Here is a 20,020-nt window from a genome sequence, read left to right on the forward strand (position 1 = left end):
CCCACCCCCAGTTGCCTAGGCTTTCTCTCCTAGTCTCGCGGAGCCCAGGCCACACAGGTGTAGGTCTAGTGCTGCACCAGGTGCTGTCAGCCCCCGTGTGCGCCCCGGAGCCCGCGGCTGTGGAGCAGACCCTGCGTCTGGCACAGTCGCGCACACGCCCTTGATGAGCAGTGCAAGAAATGAGGCGAGGTGCGGTGAAGAGGGGGGAGCCCGGAGGTTAGAAACTCCGCGTAGAGGTCTGGGGCACCAGGAGCCCTGGCCGAGCCCCGGGGACGTTTCCTGTCGCCTTGCTCGAGACTGGTACTTTCCTCAGATGTGTTAGACGCCGCGCCCCCGTCCTCTGGGAGCTGACAGACCCCAAAGTCGAGTTTGAGTCATGCTACTGAGTCACCTAGTCTGGCCACTACTTCAGTTGCTTTAAAGCAAATTAAGTTCCATTACTGCCCTTCAGCAATTTGTTTTCTTTCTAATCTCCACCGTCGCCTGGTGCAAAAAAGAGAAGCTGCTTCCCACGCTCTCACACTGTAGCTTCATGCAAAGGAAGCGATTTGTACCTTCCATTGCTTTTGAAGTAATTCCTGTATATCTCTTTATGTTCCTTCGCTTCGCTGGAATACAGACTTAAAATGGTTTTACTGCCCTTCACCTTCCCACACTTGTTTTGCAGTACTCATCCCATTTTAGGTATCATTTCATCAGCTCTACTGTTTTAAGTGCCTCCCTTCTTTCTGGATTATTCAGTTGCCTTTTGAGTTCCTGATTTCATCAGCCACATTCCGTGTTGGGCCTGGGGTGGTTTATAGCCAGCCTAGGCTGGTTGATAGCACACACTTGCAGTGTGGAGCTGAATGGGAGTGACATTTGGAAAACTAGTGAATGAATCCCTTCTTTCTAGTTCATTCTTCTGCTGCTCATGGAGTGGATAGGAATTCAATTTTCTGAATTGATGAAATTTCGAGGGGTGTAGGTGTGCATATGTGTTGGCCTGTTGCTTTGGTTATGTTTTATGCAGGGGGGAAATGATCTACTGTAGTATCATAGTGCAAGTCTGATTTAAAATGAAAGAACTCAGAACAAAGTCCTTGGGCACGTACTCTTTGGAACCTTAATCCCAAGGTGTTTTGGTCTGGGCTAGCCGAGTCCACTGCTGTAACTGGACTTGTGCCGTCTGAGAGTCTCAGCAACCTTGGAGGACTATGGTAACTACAAATGTAACTCCCCACTTTAACCCGAAAACACACTCCACCCTCAGCCTTCCTCCCACTTACGTATGTCCAGAACCTTGGAATTATTCTTGCCTTCTGCTCTCAAAACCCAGTAAGACAGAAAATTAAGCTAATCCCATTTTCAGTTACTGTAGCAAAATGCCAGAGGCTAAGTAATGTATCAAGGAAAGAGACTTGCCGAGTTTCACCTCTGCCTGGCTGTGGTGAAGGTATCATGGCAGATGGTGTCACAGTGGTGAGAGCACCCGGAAGAGGTCGTGTGGGGGAGAAAGGAAGGCAAGGGGCCAGCCGTGCTCTTGCATAAGACACCATTGACAAGATGACCAGTATTGGTTCCTATTGAAAGCAGCATCTCGCTAACTCCCAGTTCTTCCTAGCCGGGGTCTGCCTCCTGTCACGTGGCTGCACTGAAACTGAGTTGGTAGCACATGAAGCTTTGGGAGATACTTAATCATATCCAGACCACATACCTGCCAAATACACCTACAGTCCACACCTCACACACAGGCCACCAGGCCTGTCCAACTTAGACCATTTCCCACCGGGCATACAGGACAGACATCTCACCTTCATGGCTCTGTGCTTAATGGAGCCTTCCATGCAACTTTCTAGAGCTCTGCAGTGGTTTTCTCCATTTCACTGTGGGGGCGTCCACCGTGGGGCCTGTGCCCATCCCGCACCTCTTTCACTGCCCCTCTAAGCAGCCACCTGCCTTGCTGTTCTTGCTGGCTGCAGCATCCTTCCTTCAGAACCCTGACGTTACAACCCATTCCTTCATGCTGTCAGGTCCTCAGTCAAATGTCACTCCCCTGATCTGCCTTCGTGAGAGTCACTCCCATACTGGTTATCCCTGTTCCCTGCGTTTCCCATGGTGTGGGTCAGACACTAACATAACATACATTGAACTCATGAATGGCAATTATGGCTGCCCTCACCCTTTAGCATGGAATCTGAACATTTGAAAGGACTTGGTGTTCATTGTTGAGGCCTCAAGCATTAAAACTATGCCTGGTGCATGCTAGGCACTCAGCAAGTTGTTTCAGGTTTGGCTTTTCTCATTTTTTCTAGGTTTATTAATTTTTATTAGGCAGATTTACACAGAGAAGGAGAGGTAGAAAGATTTTCCATTTGCTGGCTCACTCCCCAAATTGCCGCAACTGCCACAGCGGGAGCTGAGCTGATCCAAAGCCTTTCCCAGGCCATTAGCATGGTACTGGCTGGGAAGTGGAGCAGCTGGGACATGAACCTGCACCCATATGGGATGCTGGTAGTTGGCAGAGGATTAGCAAGTTGAGCCAAAGCAACCAGTCCCACTCAGATTCATAGAATGCATAAATTGTCTTTTCTTTTAGGGTGGAGATAATTCTGAAGCCTCACTAAGCCTTAGAGGTTTAACCACAGTGGACAACGTGCATTTGGTGCAGGGGATACCCACACCCAAACGGCTAGGATTGCCTCCTGCCTCCTCCACATCGGATCCAGCTTCCTGCTGATGCGGACTCTGAGAGGTAAACCTGCCATTCACATGGGAAATGTGGATTGACTCACAGGTTACTACTGGCTTCAGCCTGGCCCACCCTGAGTGTTGCAGACATTTGAGGACAGGATGGAAATGGAACAAAGGCCTCTCTTGATTTGTATCTCTGTTTCTACCCTCTGTGTTTATCTGCCTTTAAAATATAATGAACTGTGTGACTGGTGTGGTAGCATGGTAGGCAAAGTAGGCTATGCCTCCCTCTGTAGCACTGGCAGTGCGTGTGGGCACAGGCTTATGTTCTGGCTGCTCTACTTCCAATGCAGCTCCCTGCTTATAGCCTTGGAAACGGCAAAGGACCGCTCAAGTCCTTGGGCCCCTGTACCCGTTTGGGAGACCCAGAAAAACTTCCTGGCTCACCTTGGCCATTGTAGCCATTTGGGCTGGTGTTGTAGACTAATCTTCCACCTGTGGGTGCCAGTTCCAATCCCAGCTGCTCCAGTTCTATTCATCTCCCTGATTATGATCTGGGGAAGTAATAAAGGATTGTCCAGGGCCTTGGGACCCTGCACCCAAGTGGGAAACTGTAAATCTGCCTTTCTTTCTAAACAATGTTTTTAAAAGGTTTATTTTATTTTATTTTAGATTTATTTATTTTTGTTAGATATAAAGAGAGGAGGAGAGACAGAAAGGAAGATTTTCCATCCAATGATTTACTCCCCAAGTAACCACAACAGCTGGAGCTGCACTATTCTGAAACCAGGAGCCTGGAACTTCATCTGGGTCTCTCATGCGCCTTTGGGCTGTCCTCAAATGCTTTTCCAGGCCCCAAGCAGGGAACTGGATGGGAAGCAGGGCTGCCAGGATTAGAACTAGCGCCCATATGGGATCTGAGTGAGTTCAATGCAAGGACGTTAGCCGCTAGGCCACTGCGCCAGGCCCTAAATCTGCTTTCTAGCAAAAATAAACAAATCTTCAAAAATCTTTTAACAGATAAGGTGTAATGAAAATAAATGAATAAAAACTGAAATGACAAAATAAAAACAATGTTGTTAAAGTAGCAGTGAGTAAGCCAGTACAAGCCTGTCAAGGAGGAGAAAAAGGCCTACAGGACTTTCTGCAAAAATAAAAAGCTCTTATTTCTGGGCTACACCAGTAGATTAGACCACATTTATGAGTTTCCTTTACATTTTAGAGCTGCTGGAAACAAACTGTTAGTGGGAGAGGAAAAAAATACAAAGAGGTGTTTTCATGTGTTGCTAATGGCAGTGAAAATGGATATCTTCTTTATGGAAATGATTTTGGCAAAATCTAACACTTCCCGTTAATCCTGCAACTTATTTCTGGAAGCTCTCACAATACATATTTGTGAAATTACCTGCATATTGCAACATTGTGGGAGGTAGAACAAACACTGGTAATAGCCTGAAGTTCAATGAGGTCTGTGTTATTTAAAAAAGAAAGAAAGAAAATCGTGGTCTGTACTTGAAAGGAATAATGTGCACCTATTATGTACTTATATGGAGGGATCATAAAGATTTAAAAATATGGTACAAAGCGGTGATAAATAAGTGAAAATTTATTTTCCTGTAGGTTTTGAAAATGGCTGTGGAATGGCTAACTAGAAACTCTTAGTAGTGAATGCTTCTCCATGAAGGATCAGAAATTGGAGGACAGAGAGACTAGCTTTTCTTAAAAGTCCTTTATCTGGAGTTTTTAGAATTTTATACTATGTACATGTATTTTCTAATCAAAAATATAAAACACAAGAATGGAGGAAAAGAAATGCAACAAATGTCAACATGAAAAAGTGGATCCAGTAAAACTGTTCCCTTTCTTTCACTTGAGCAGAATTATTTTCTAGTAGAAGTTATGTGCATGATCTACCATCTTCGTAGAATTAATTTGGTCCATTCCAACAGCACATTCTGTTCCAACCACAGCACATTCAGCATCCTCCTTGGTGTTTCACAACGACTTTGGCCTCAGAGGACATCCTGGGTAACAATGCACAGACTTGCTTGTTGTACCATGCTAGAACAGAGGTGTGAATTGCAGGAACTGGGATATGGTAGGAGAAACCCCTAACTCCCTCCTGTTTGTGGAACCAGGAAAGCCTCTGCAGGGAGGACGTTTGAGCTGACTCTTACTGTAGTGGGGATTCAGAAGACAAATAAAAGGAGGAAGAAGTGTGACAGTGCAGCAATTAGCATGTTCAGCCTCTGTGTTGTGAGTCTCTTGTATTCCGGGAAACTCAGGGATGCGGGCAGCTGAGTGCGAGGTATCCTAAGCTGGGTCATAGAAAAGTCCTGGTAGAACTATATTCCTCCAAAGTTAGGTGATATCAACATCATCTGAAGCCCCCCTACCCTTCTCTGTCCTGAGCTGAAAACTGAACAACAGGCATTTCTAGCAGGCTGAGTAGGGGTTCCGTTGCAAATGCTCTGTGAACCAAGCTTTGAGAATCCCTGTTAAAAAGTTGAATGTAATCTGTCACCAGGATTCCTGCTTAAAGGAGTAATGGCATACAGTTTCTTTTGTAAATCAGTGAGCAACATATTTATATAGAAAAAGTATGAGATTTGGAGCCCCCTGAGTTTGTACTGATGGTGAAGCAGTTCCTCGCTGGGGAGTTCCTGGCTTTGCTGTGGTAACTGCAACACTGGTTTCAACATTGCTTTCCTTCTAAGATCAAGTTACACCAACACCTCATCTTAACCAACCACACTAAAACATTTGAGGATTTTACCAGACTGGTTCACAGCGCAGAACATAGGATCCAAGGCCACTTCATCTGGGTCCCTGCACCAGGCTTTGGACAAGTTCATCAAACTGTCAGAGCCTCAGTTTCTTGAAAAAGGAGGGAATAGCATCTAATTCATGAGGATTCCAAGCGTTACTGTGTGTAAAGTACAGAGTACCATTCATCTCCAAATTCATGTTCTTTCTGTATGCATGCTTTACTCTTGCCTCTCTCTGCCTCCCTCTTTCTCCAAGTAGATGAAAATGTACACATTTTTTAAAAGACTCATTTATTTTTATTGAAAAGACAGATCAGATTTACTGAGATAGAGATCTTCCAATTTTCTAGTTCACTCCCCAAGTGGCCACAACGGCCAGAGCTGCACCAATCAGAAGCCAGGAGCCAGGAGCTTCTCCCAGGTCTGCCTTGTGAGTGCAGGGTCCCAAGGCTTTGGGCCATACTTCCACTGTTTTCCCAGGCCACAAACAAGGAACTGGATGGAAAGCAGAGTAGCCAGGGCATGAACCAGCGCCCATATGGAATCCTGGCACTTGGCAAGGTGAGGATTTATCCATTGAGCCATTGCACCAAGCCCACACACTTCTAAAAGCGTGTCAAATTGCCATTATTATTTCAAATTTCAATGTTAAAATGCCCAAACATAGTGATGGCTTTATCCACATTGGTGTTAATTCATTTCTCTATTATATCCTATCCAGAAGTGAAAACCTTGGGATGGTCTTTTTGGTGCAGCAAATTAAGCTGCCACTGCCCAAGTTGGAGATGTGACTCTGTTTCTGACCCAACTTCCTTCTATTGTGCCTGGGAGGCAACAGTTGATGGCCCAAGTACTTGGCTGGGTTCCTGCCTCCTATGTTAGGGGACCAGACAGCATTTCTGGCTCCTGGCTTTGGCTTGGCCCTTCCCCGGTTGTTGTGGCCATTTGGGAAATAAACCAGCCCATGGAAGATTGGATTCTCTCTCTCTTCCCTCTCCCTTTCTCCTTGTTGCTCAGGTTTTCAAGTAAATAACTAAATAAATCTTTGTTACCAAGGAAGAAATGACTATATCATGTCCCAAAGGGTCACCATGTCCAGTAGGTACATATGGCCAGTAGGGGCCTCTAAGGATAGTCAGCAGGTTTACATGCAATCAGATGGTATAGCAATTGTGTGTCTTAGAAAGCCTTAGTGATTGCTCCCTTTAGAAATTAGGAACCATTTGCTCCACAAACATTTCTTTGCTCATTTTCACTTATCTTTACGTCTCCTTTGTGTTTTTGTAACATCACCTCTGTCATTTTCTGCTGTGTGCTAATCAAAGCTAATAACATGTACAGAAGATGGAAGGAATGCCAAGAAGGAGTCCATCAGACTATGCAATTGTATAAGGAAAATAAGCTGTAACTCCAGGATTAGAAGAAATAAAGAGAACAGTGGAAACAAGTCACTGAGGAGGCCTTGTATGAACTTGAGAAACAAAAATAAATGTTTGCCTTTTCTTTCCAATTGTGTTTGATTCCGCAGAATTTTTTGGCCCTGGCAACTTGATGCTTTTGCAGGCCCAAGGGAAACTTTGTTTAGCTGGCTAACATATGTAGCAATTCAGGAAGATGAAGAAAAAAAAAAAAAGAAAGAATAGGAGATTTACTCTAGTGATGTAGTTTGTGAACAGAATTAAATGCACATTTAGTGAGAAGGTGTACAATTTAATTTTTCAGCAGTGTTCATAGTTAATGTAATTGAAAGAAATTATTTCCATATGTGATTGATATTTCATTCCTTTTATAATATGAACAAGATGAAGCCAGTTAACGTTATCTATTCAACAAATGACAACACCATGTGAATCCCCTGAGTGCCAGTTAACTGGTTATTGCTGTTTACATTCAAGTTTGGAATACTTAAACTTTCTCACTTTGTTATTTATCACATATTACAATGGTTTGGGGTTCTATGTTAAGCCAGTGTTAACACCCATTGCTTCAAAAACTAACGGAAATAAGAATGAAAGAGGTAGGAATTACCCCCAGTAATACTGGACTAGCTACTAATTCTCAAAATGATCCTGTGCGATAAGTTTTACAAGCTTGCCCAGAGCTGGCTAGCTGCTGGTAGTGGAGACCTACAGTGCACTGTGGGTACTCAGTATATGTAACTTCCCTTAGGAGATTTTCCAACTCATATTCAGAATTATACCTAGTTTTCTTATCTATTAGATAGACTAATACCTCATGCCTTCAAATTTTTTTTTTTTGCATTAGCCAAATCAGATCACTGTTTGGGTAATTAAATAAAATAATTGTCTTTAGGTAAGTAAGATCATACAGTTTAATTTAAGTTAGCACACTTACTTTTTAAGTTTGACAAGGAGAGCTCTGCATTGTCACACAGTGGGTTAAGCTGTACTTACATCCCACATCAGGGTGCTGGTTAGAGTCCTGCTACTCTGCTTCTAATTCAGCTTCCTGTAAACGTGCTTGGGAAGGCAGGAGAAGAAGGCCAGGGTGTAATTTCTGCCTCCTGGCTTTGCCTTGCCAGGAGCTGGCTTAATATAGTTATTTAGGAATTGAACCATCAGATGGATGATCAATCAAATCTGTCTATCCTGTGTGTTTGTATCTATCTACCTATCTTTCTAATAAGTAATTTTTTCCCCTGAGTTTAACTGCAGTTGTGCAGCAGACCAACAGAACAGACATTCCAGAATTACCTCCTCTTTCCTGTGTTACTATTACCTCTATGTCTTGATAAACATAGCTAGCCTTTGTCACCTTTTCAAAGAATCCTGTCAGGAAGGGTTCACTCTTGCTCATGTATTGCTTTGTGTCACAGAGACCATAATGACAGGCCTCAGCTTGTAGATGTGACGTTTGTGGCTAGCACCTTTGCCCAAAATAGACCAAAGGACAACAAGATAGACTTTGGATCCTGTCTATTGAAGCACTGACAAATAGTGAAATATCAACCAATTCTCATCTTGTGAAATCCCTAATTCAATCAGTTAACTGAAAATCCCCTTGAACATTATAATCCCAGTCGTAAATCATCTTTTGAAGTACTTGCTGTTATCATAATGTCAAGTTTAAAATTGTGAATTTTTCAAATTGCAATTGTCATTATGTTGACATGTAGGAATTTTAAAAACAAATTGTCATAAGGAAAAAGTCCCAAAGATAATTTCTAGTGATGATGTTAGTAAATATTGATTACAGACTTTATTTTATATAATAGGTGTATCCATAGATTTTTTTCATCTGAATCAAATAATGTATTTTGTGTACTAATGCATTGGAGAAATCCTTACAGACTCAATGTTAGTGCCATAACTGGTATTTTTTCTTGTTGCTACTTTGCTGCTTAGTGATTTAATTAAATCTTGTCAGGATTAACACCCTGTGCAATGTGAGATAAATTGTGTTAAAGTGTTATAAATATCCCAATACTGGGAAAAAATTTCTCAGCATCTCAGCTACAAATCACCTCCGATCTAAGGACTTTAGAAACATTTGGAAATGTGTGTGTGCTTCTTTTTCTTCTTGGAGCTTTCCAGGCACGCAGCCTGAATTCTACTCTCAGGATCACTCTTGACTCCAGTGAGTGTAATAAATGATCATCTGGGCCAAGTGTTTGGCTCTTTCTTTCTTCTTCAAATCTAAAGTTCTCTAAAAACATTCTTATGAAATATGAATTTGATTTTCATCAGGCATTTTCGCCTAGCTAGCATCATATTTTCCTTCACCAGCAAACTATTTTATTTTTAACTGGCACAGCTATATCTGCATTTGCATGGTACTTTCCAAGTTTCTGAAAGAAGAAACAAATCACAGAATCTAGGCAAAAAAATACTAAAGAACTGAAAAATAACTTCTGAAAGAGATAACATGCAGAAGTATCTAAATTCATTGAACAGAGTTTTTAACAGGTTAATGCTCATCTAAAATATAACTACTCCTATTAAAAGGGATGCTACAATGTGCAACTTTTAAAATAACAATAAATAATTTGAGTCTAATAGGGGTCATTATATCAAACGTCTCAGTTAATACTTAGGACACCGATGAGGCTGGGTAATTTTGTGCCTGTTCATTCTTATTGATAATTCTCAAAGAGCATGATTTGCGTGAGTTATACTCCTAAAAGCCATATTTATGGTTGCCAGTGAGTTCTTTATTTGTACAGAGATAGAAACTTAAATGAGGGCCTAATGGCTAAAGTCATCACCTTCAATGCACCAGAATCCCATATGGGCGCCAGTTCTAATCCCGGCAGCTCCACTTCCCATCCAGCTCCCTGCTTGTGGCCTGGGAAAGCAGTCGAGGATGGCTCAAGGTCTTGGGACCCTGCACCTGCATGGGAGACCTGGAGGAAGTTCCTGGCTCCTGGCTTCAGATGAGCGCAGCACCAACTGTTGTAGTCACTTGGGGAGTGAATCATTGGATGGAAGAGCTTCTCTGTCTCTCCTCCTCTCTGTATATAGCCTTTCCAATAAAAATAAATAAATCTTTAAAAACAATTTAAATGAACTGATAGAAGTACTATTGTGTCAAGTACTCACAATATCAATCTGTAATTTTAATAATTTGCAAATGTATAAATGATAAAGGATACAAAATAATTTTGTTTATAGTTAGCTAATACATTTAATTTTATTTTCTTATTAATTTTTTAAAAATTATATGGATTAGTCATAGTCAATAACTGAATTTGTGTAAGCAAGACAGTGTAAAGACCTAAAACCCATTGAAATTTTACTGTGTTTGCTATTTAAAAAAATGTGTAAGAAATATCACTCAAAAACTGTAGACCAATGAGTCTTAAAGATACAGAACCAAGAATTCTCAGCAAAATGCCAGCAGGCTAAGAATGGGAGCTGACTTCCTCGCCTTGATACAGGGCACCTGTGAAAAACCTACAACCAACATCATATTTAAAGTTGTCAGGCTGATGGTTTCCCACAAACCTTGGAATTGAAGACAAGGATTTTTGTGTTCAATTCTGTATTGAAAAGTTCTAACCAAGAGAGTTCAGTAAGAAAAGGAGATGAAAGGCAGAAGTTGGGTTAGCCTCATGGCACAGTAGGTGAAGGCATTATTTATGCTGCAGCAGAAGGCACAGCTAGGTGATCCGGCATGGTGACTCATTGGCAAAATCCTCACCTTGCAAGTACCAGGATCCTGTGTTAGTGTCCTGGCTGCTCCAATTTCCATCCAGCTCTCTGTTTAAATAAAATTTAAGGGGAAAAAAAGGCTGAATATTGGATCCCTGCCACCTACGTGGGAGACTCAGATGGAGTTTCTGCCTCCTGGAATTGGGTCCCCTGGCCCAGGAAGCTGGGGCATTTGGGCAAAGAAACAGAAGATAGAAGGGTTCTCACTCTGTTTCTCTCTCTCTCTCTCTCTCACTCTCCCCTTTATTCAGTAAATAAGTAAATGCTTTTTTCTTCAAAGTATCCTTGATGCTTATATTTAAGTTCAATCTATATCATGTCTTCTTATAGTCCTTAGCTATAACCAAAATTACCTTTAAAAATATTTTTAAAAATCACTGAATTGCTTATTTTTAAATTTGTTAGTTTTAGAAGGAATAATACATGCACAATGAACACTATTTAAAATCTATTAATGAAAAGGAACACAGGGCTGCCAGATTTGACAAATCAAAGTATAGAACACCTTTGGATTTCATATAAACAGCAAATACGTTTTTGGTATTGATGTATCCCCTGCAGTGTTTAGGACATGCTTATTCTAAAAATTGTCTGTTGTCTACCTGAAATCAATATTTTATCCTACATATATATTTTTTAAAGATTTATTTTTATTGCGAAGTTAGATATACATAGAGAATGAGAGACAGAGAGGAAGATCTTTCATCTGATGATTCACTCCCCAAGTAACTACAACGGCTGGTGCTGCACCAATCAGAAGCCAGGAACTGGGAAGTTCCTCCAGGTCTCCCACGTGGGTGCAGGGTCCCAAGACCTTGGGCCATCCTCAAGATGGACTGCTTTCCCAGGCCACAGGCAGGGAGCTGAATGAGAAGTGGGGCTGCTGGAATTAAAACTGGCACCCATATGGGATCCTGACACTTTCAAGGTGAGGACTTTAGCTGCTAGGCCACCGCACCGGGCCCCCTACATATATTTTTAAGATTTTTTTATTTGAAAGGCACAGTGACACATGTTTATGTGCTATACAATACAACACACATATACACACACACACTGACAGAAGAGACAGGTGTGCAGATAAACAGAGAGAAAAAGTTTCCATCTGCTGGCTTATTTTCCAAATGCCCTCAATGTTTGAAGAGAGTCAGGAAGCCAGGAACTCCATCGGAAGCTCCCGTGTACAAGGATCCAAGCACTTAGGCCTCCGTCTGCTACTGCCTAGGCATGTTAGCAGGAAGTTGGATCAAACTTGGGCTCCAACTAGGTCTTGTGATAAGGGGTAAGATGTCCTAAGTGATGGCTTAGCACTGTACCACAATGCCAACACATTGGGTATCCTACATTTTGTCTGGAAACTGAGGTGTACAGAGACCCCCTCTGGCCATATTCTCCCAGAGCTGGAGCTGCCCTGTCGCAGGAAAACCCTATTAGATATCTTCAATATACTTATAGGGATGTTCTATAAACAACTGTTTTTTCATGCAAAATTAATCTTAAAAAAGAAAAACTTCTAGGATGTTCATGATTTCAATTTGAACTCATAAAATACTAAAGCAACTTGAAGTAGTTCACATTAGACCTTACTTCATACCAACTAGGAATCTTTGGGTGTGTTTCCTAACTCTGGGGGTCCATTTCCTAAGGAGAATGAGGTGTTTATATTCAGTTTGTGTATGCGTAGTGAATTTACAACTGATATATGCAACACAGATGCAACAACACCTGGCGCAGTGTAGACACTGGATGAGCAGTCCCTGCCCTATATGAATTCTGGGGTCTGCATCTCTAACTTCTTTAAGAAGTAAATCACCAAGACCTCTGTAATGCTGCAGGCCAGAAAAACCATCCATCCCAGTGTAACAGTATCAATTCGCCCTCAGGGAGTCCAGCTGCCTCCTGCGGCCTCTGGCTCTCATTTATCTTTCTCTACTTTCCTCTCTCTCAATGTTCTGTCATCCATCCACTCAAAAATGCCCACTAGAGCCCAGGGGAAGCAGGATGTAACAAGGAAGATAAGGCCATTTGCACACCAATATCCAAACCTGGAGACAGAATAAAAAGGTAACCAAATGAGACCCTCAAAAGAGCTTTAAAAAATCTATGCAAGAAATTAGCAGAGAAAATGCTAAGGAGAGCTGGAAGTTGACTACTTAAGTCAACTGCTGCCTTGCTAGTAAATTCCTGTTACAAATAAATTCGGCCTGCTTATACTGCCCAAAATACTTTGTAAGTAAGAAAGGCTTTCATTCTTTTTTTTTTTAAGATTTATTCATTTTTATTGGAAAGGCAGAACTACCAAGAGAAGAAAATACAGACAGCAAGATCTGCCATCCACTGTTTCACTCCCCAAGGGGCTGCCACTGATCCCAACCTGAGTTGAGCTAAGCTGAGCTAAAGCCAGGAGCTTCTTCCCGGACTCGCACGCGGGTGCAGGGTCCCAAGGCTTTGGACTATACTGCCTTCCCAGGTCACAAGCAGGGAGCTGGATAGGAAGTTGAGCAGCTGGTGCAGGAACCGGAGCCCATATGGGATCCCAGCGCTTGCAAGGCTTTAGTAGGCTATACTTCTGAACCCAAAGAAAGGCTTTCAAACAATACAAGTAGAGAACAACCACCCTTACAACTGTGAAGTTTGTTCTTTAGACTCCAGTACTCTGTAGATACTAAGGTCTTTCAGATGTGCATACTTAAATATTTTTTCCTTCTGTTTGGTTCAATCTCTGGGGAAAAGGAGGATATGAGCATTGAAATTCTGAGTGTCAATCAGTTAAAAAAGGTAAAGGTTCCCACCAACTATTAACATTTACAGTCCAGTTGCCCTCCCCTCACCCACATCCAAATTAGAGCTCTTCAATTCCTATTTTCAAAGGCAGAAGAAATGAGGCTCCCCAAGTGCAGAACATTTTCCCAAGGTCATCCAAGCCAGATCTGAAGCCATCCTTCTCTTCAAAGTGAAGAATATTTTTTTTTATTGTTTTTCACCAATGCCATACAGCCTACAGTATTGTACTGTATCCACTCTAAAAAAACTTACTTCCACATTAGGTGGTTTGCATTAAAAATGTCTCTGAGTTGGATTTCTTGGGGAATTTTGGCATGAAAGGCTCAGCATCATTAAAAACCCAGTCTAATAGCTTCCCGTTTTATTTTGCCTGTTAGGTCACATATTATCAGAGGTAATATTCAGAGATAATGATCTGGTTGTAAAGGCAATGATTAAGTAAATTATTTTAGAACCAGTTTTGGCTATCTTTTCCGAGAAGCTGCTTGCTTGCCAAGGAAAATACAATTCCTGTTTGTGTATTATACATTTGCTAAAATTCATATGCAAAAAAAGTTTTCCCTTTTTTCTTCCAAGTGAAATTATGCATTTTCACGATGATTAAAAACAAAACACCCTAAGATGCTATATTTGTTCACAGAAATTTCTGAGAATAGTGTATTAAAACTGAAACTGAAACAGTGCCCACATGGCAACATCTACTCACATTGAATTATTTATGGACAGAAAAAATATTAGATACCATCGTGTCTCTGAATCTAGACTGTGTTAATAATATTAAAAGGTAAGAAGGAAATGGGGATGGGGTATCTTCTAGGTAAGGAAGCTCTTCTAAACAGGATCAGAAGAACTGAAGAATTACAAGAACTTTGAGGTAAACCTAAGTACCAAATATGATTGGTTCTGCCTTCTTAATTGGCTTTCCCTTCTGCTTACTTACTCACTTACTTATTAAAATAGGAAGTGTTTTAGGCCCAGTGCAATTGCTCAATTGGCTAATCCTCCCCCTTCAAATGTTAGGATCCTGTATGGACACTGGTTTGTATCCCAGTTTGCCCTGGTTCCCATCCAGCTCCCTGTTTGTGGCCTGGGAAAACAGTGGAGGATGACCCAAAGCCTGGGGATCCTGCACCCACATAAAACACCCGGAAGAAGATCCTGGCTCTTGGCTTTGGATCAGCTCAACTCATGACGCTGCAGCAATTTGGAGAATGAACCAGCAGATGGGAGATCTTTGTCTCTCCTTCTCTCTAGCCTGCCTTTCCAATAAAAATAAATAAGTCTTTTTAAAAAAAATGAGATTTCATTGTTGCATTCCATCTTTGAAGTTACTCTCTCATGTCTTTCTCTCATTTTGTTTAAGAGTATGGGAGAAACTTGATTGCATTAAAACAGCTATTAATACAGCTTTTTCTTATCCACCTATTCCTTTTGAAGCCTAAACTTTTTTATAATTCCTCTAAAATCCTTGGTCTCAATTCTACTTCAGTTACTCTTTAGTACTTTTAAAGAATTATCTTCTTAAAAACACTTTTTCAAAATATTCCTTTTTACTTCTTAGTAGCTCCCTGGGTCTTCTGCCTGTAAAATTTGGATTTTCCTAACTTGATGACATAATTTTTGGCATTGTCCCACTGTCCTTTCCACACCACCCTCCCACTCTGAATCAGCCTCTACTGTTTGTAATACCAAACTAATGTGTTAAAGAGCAGGCTTGTGGAGCACACTGCTTTGAACTTGAGTTTGTAGGAATTTATAAGCCAGCATGTTAACTCAAATTATGGCTATAATGAACACGTATTAGTTATTAACAAGATCCTTTTAATACCTCTCCTTCCATTTAATTCACCGTAAAGAGTTTGCTTTATTTTGGAGGTACAAAACTAATGTGGTTTAGTTTGACCCATCTCGTGCAAATCCCCCTACAGAGTTTGTAATACTGCAACCCATAATCCCTTGTTGAGAAAACACACTGATTATTTGTGCTTATGCTTGTTCCAAATATTACAATAGTTTCTGGATTTTTGCCACATTCCTCTCTAGATGGCCATTTGGAAGACTTTGTTTATAATGTGTGTTTTGAATGAAATTTTAAAATTCCAAGACCACAGGATGTAAGTCTCAATTGCGGGTTAACTTAATTTTACATTTTTTTTTTCGTAGAGGCCCTTCTTGGGTTACAACAATAGCAAACATTGAATAGAAAATAAGAAAAGATATGTTTTTTCCTCAAGGATTACTGTTTGGAAAACTGTGAGAAAAACATGCTATTTTCAAAGGTTGGGGGATATTTTCAAAATAACCTATAACATGCAGCTGGCAGTTCAGGTGCATTAAAATATTAAGCTCTGTTATGGAAATCAGATGAAACATTTTCTTTAGTGATTGTGTTAATTGTGATTTTAAAGCCCCAAATTGTAAAACAGCATCTTCTCTTTTGGTTTTGTTTTGTTTTTAGATTTAACAACTTTCCTGGAACTTGTTCCTTTTTTATTTATTTTATTCTTCAAAAAGTCATTTATTTTTATTGGAGAGGCAGATATACCAAGAGGAGACACAGAAAGATCTTCCATCTGCTGATTCACCAAGTGGCCGCAACGGCTGGTGCTGCGCCAATGCAAAGCCAGGAGCCAGGAACTTCCTCCAGGTCTCCCATGTGGGTGCAGGGTCCCAAGGCTTTGGGGCTGTTCTCGACTGCTTTTCCAGACCACAAGCAGGGAGCTGGATGGGAAGCAGGGCTGCCGGAATTAGAACTGGTGCCCATATGGGATCCTGGCATGAACAAGCCAAGGACTTCAGCTACTAGGCTACCACGCTTGGCATGAATCTTACTCCTTTTAACAAATTCTGGGGTTTCCTCATAACCCCCCCCTTTTAAAAAACAAAAAGATTTATCTTATTTTTATTTGAAAGGTAGAGTTACAGAAAGAAGGCAAGACAGAGAGAAAGGTGTTGCATCCACTGTGTTACTCTCCGAATAGCTGCAGCAGCTGGAGCTGAGTTGATCCAAAGTCAGGAGCTAGGTGCTTCTTCTGAGTCTCCCATGTGGAAACGGGGGGCACAGACCTTGAGCCATCCTTTTGTGCTGTTCTCTCAGGCCGTAGCAGGGACTGGATCAGAAGTGGAACAGCCCAGAGACAAGCCGTCACCCATATGGGTGACTTATTAAAGAATCCTGAGAGATGTCAAGGCAAAATGAGTAGGTTTTGATTTAAAATACGAGGGATGATGTTGCGGCATAGTGGGTTAAGCCTTTAATCTGGATACCAGTAGTCCCATGGGAGCACCAGTTTGAGTACCAGCTGCTTCCCTTCTAATCCAGCTCCCTGCTGACTTACTTGAGAAAGCAGAGAAAGATGACCCAAACACTTGGGACCTTGCCATGCATGGGGGAGACCCAGATGGAGTTCCAGGCTCCTGTCTTCCACCTGGCCTAGGCCCTGCTGTTGTAGCCATTTGGGGAGTGAACCAACAAATGGAAAGCCTTGTTTCTCTGTCTTACCCTCTCTGTTCACATTGCCTTTCAAATAAATAAGTACTAAAAATTTAGAGTTTTAGGGCCCGGCACAATGGCCTAGCAGCTAAATTTCTCACCTTGAATGCTCCGGGATCCTGTATGGGCACCGGTTCTAATCCTGGCTGCCCCACTTCCCATCCAGCTCCCTGCTTGTGGCCTGGAAAAGCAGTCGAAAATGGCCCAAAGCCTTGGGACCCTGCACCTGCGTGGGAGACCTGGAGGAAGTTTTTGGCTCCTGGCTTTGGATTGGTGTAGCTATGGCCATTGCGGCTCTCTTGGGGAGTAAATCATCGAATAGATCTTCCTCTCTGTCTCTCCTCTTCTCCATATATATCTGACTTTGCAGTAGAAAAATAAATAAAATTTTTAAAAATTAGAGTTTTATTCATCTGAATATAGCCTCAGTATGTCAAAAAAATGACTCTGATGTGAGTCATTTTTTACACTCTGATTGTGCAGGCCCTTGCAACTTGGATGTGTCCTTTCATTCTTCACCACTTGTGAAAAACGGAGACAGGACAGAGCAGCACAGCTGTACGCATGCGAGCCAGCATCTTCCGTGGATGTGGTCTGTCATTTCTACCTGCTGAATCTTTCTCCTCAAGATATTGAGTTTACATTCCCTCTATAAGTCTCTCTTTCTCCCTCAATCACATTCTCTCTCTCTCTCTCTTTCTCTCTCAAACACACTCACACAAACACACACAGAGTGATTTCTATGATATAACCTTTCTGGAATTTCTATAAACACAGGATATGCAACACGGGTTAACCACTTGTCTAGGAAAGCGAATAAGCAGACAGTTGCCCACAGAACATATTTTATATTTGGATTTTATTGTTGCCAAGAAAGTGATCACTTTGGGTCTCTGCTTGAGACCTGGAAAGTGTGTTAGCTATTTTAAATGGATGGTGTTTGTGAACAGAATGCAGGATGAATTATGGATTCTGAATGAAGCTCTTTTATTGTTGACCTTGATCTTCAGAAAGGGTGTGCTAGGTAGCCAACGGAAACTCATATTAGTTATGAAGGAAAATGTTTTACTTTAAACAAAATAGAATATAAACATTCACAGAAGTTATTAATAGAAAAGCATTTGTTACTAAGGTAAATAACAAGACCCTTAAGTGTTCACTTATGATAGCCCTTCTTAAAAGTTTCTGAAGTAGCATGGAGGGTCAGTGATTAAATAGATGAGCTAAGTATGGCCCTTCCTAGTCAAATCAGTGGACTGACCCAGAGCCTGGTCAATACTGTCCTCATGCAAGGATGCCATCCACAGTGCTATGTTCAGCAACTTCGTTCAGCAGTGGAGTTTGAAGCTCTATTCTGATCTGAACTCCACAATGCTGAAGGAAAGGAGCAAACCCACTGTTAGAGATGCCATGGGTAAGGAAGGGACTAGGAGCCTGGTACTCCTCGTGCTGGTTGTAGATCAGTGCTGAGTGTCCCTAACTCTTCCATTCTACACAAGAAACAGTGTCAGGCAGCTCTGCTATGACTGGGGGTAACAGAAATTGCCAACCCAAGGAATCAAACAGTCCCTCTGAATTCCACCTCCAAAGTAATGCTGTTCAGAGGTGGCAGGGCCAGTGCCATCTCTCCACTCCTCTTTGTGGACTCATTTGGGCTCACTAGTTCAAGGGTGCTAGTGACAGATCTAAGTGAGATCTGTTTTCTCAGTTAGCAAAGGACACTTTGTGAGAGAAATAATTCCCTGTTTAAATACAAGTGGATGAGATCCCTCCAGTCTCATGTCATGGGGTTAACTCAATGGCATCCAAGGCTGAGTTATGTGGAGCTGGCATTTGGCTCAGTTCAAGACACCTGCTTTCGTACAGGAGTGCCTGATTGGAGTCCCAGCTCTTCCCTTTCTGATTCAACTTCTGTTCATATATGCAGCAGATGATAGCTCAAAGTAGGTGGGTCCCTATCTCCCACCTGAGATGTCTGCATTGATTTCTGTGCTTCCGACTTTAGCTTTGCCCAGCCCAGCTCTGGCTATTGTGGATATTTGGGAAATGAATGAGGAAATGAAGAAATCTATCTCCATTGGTCTCTCTGTCCCTCTCTCCCTTTCAAATGAACTATAAGTTAGTAAACAAAACACATGTTTAAAAGAAAGAAGTCAGAATAACTGCTAGAAAAGCAATCTGAGTGTGGCTGCAACAGGTGGGCTCAGACTGTGCAGGGAAGGAGTCCCCAGGAGGAACCATCCCCCCACCTCCAAAGTCCCCTGGTATGGTGGGATATTTTGACACCGCCTGCACTGAGTTGCCCAAGGTCATGACTATCGCCCTGGTTCCAAGCCACACATCAGCTTTGAGTTTGATTCCTGAGGCAGCAAGGTCAGCAGGAAATGACGAGACTTCCAGAAAAGTTGTTTCCCACCCCACCAGGATTAGTTCTAAGCACTGACTGTCATTGGTAAAGTGTGCCTTGGGAATCCCCGCACATTCTTTGTCTTCCCCTGTGCTCAGGCTTTTATCCCACTGTTAGCTCATCAATACCCCACTCTGTTTCCTAAAGCAGTTTCTAACCACAGTTCGTACTATGACTTGCAAAGCAGAATCAGTCCTCTTCCTCACACACGTGTGTGGTGAGGTAGGCAGCAAGTTCAGGGTCATGAGCTTGGAAGTCACTCTCCCCTTCACACCACCTAGAGGTCCCCTCTTGTCCTCCTGTGATGCTCACCCATCATTACCTTGTACCTGAGAGGGGGTGGTATTGCATTGTTGTGTAACCACGCCCCTCATAAGCCCCTGTAAAGGCTCATGATAAACAGGGGCTTTCCCCCTTGGTCTTGTGCCTTGCCTCCATCACTCTGGCACTCTTAACTCTTGGCCTTCCCAGTGTCTCTGGCTTCCCACAGACAGACTCTGAGGACAGGTATCCCCTGAGCATGGCTCCTGTGTGTCTGTATTCCTCATCCTCTGTTCACTGATTGCGTGGTACAGTGAGGATAGCAATGCTAAGATGCTTTGTATTTCTAATTTACGTACTATCAGGAGTTCCAGGAGAGGTGAGGCCTAGTAGTACTGGAATGTGGGCAGAAAAGCCAGGGAAAGGTGAATGTCTGCAGCTTTGTAAGTGTGTCCAAGTAATC

At 42.1% G+C, this 20,020-nt stretch overlaps 1 long non-coding RNA gene across 1 annotated transcript in view; it reads left to right on the plus strand.

The window, feature by feature from the left end:
* The window catches only part of LOC131481408 (uncharacterized), a 103,474-nt gene that overhangs the window by 883 nt on the left and 82,571 nt on the right, over positions 1-20,020 (plus strand). The window contains exon 2 of the long non-coding RNA XR_009246307.1: positions 2,579-2,734. This is a non-coding gene — a long non-coding RNA (uncharacterized LOC131481408). The remainder of the gene's footprint in view (positions 1-2,578; positions 2,735-20,020) is intronic.

Source organism: Ochotona princeps, chromosome 11, assembly GCF_030435755.1.
Source record: "Ochotona princeps isolate mOchPri1 chromosome 11, mOchPri1.hap1, whole genome shotgun sequence".
In the NCBI taxonomy this organism is placed as follows: domain Eukaryota; kingdom Metazoa; phylum Chordata; class Mammalia; order Lagomorpha; family Ochotonidae; genus Ochotona; species Ochotona princeps.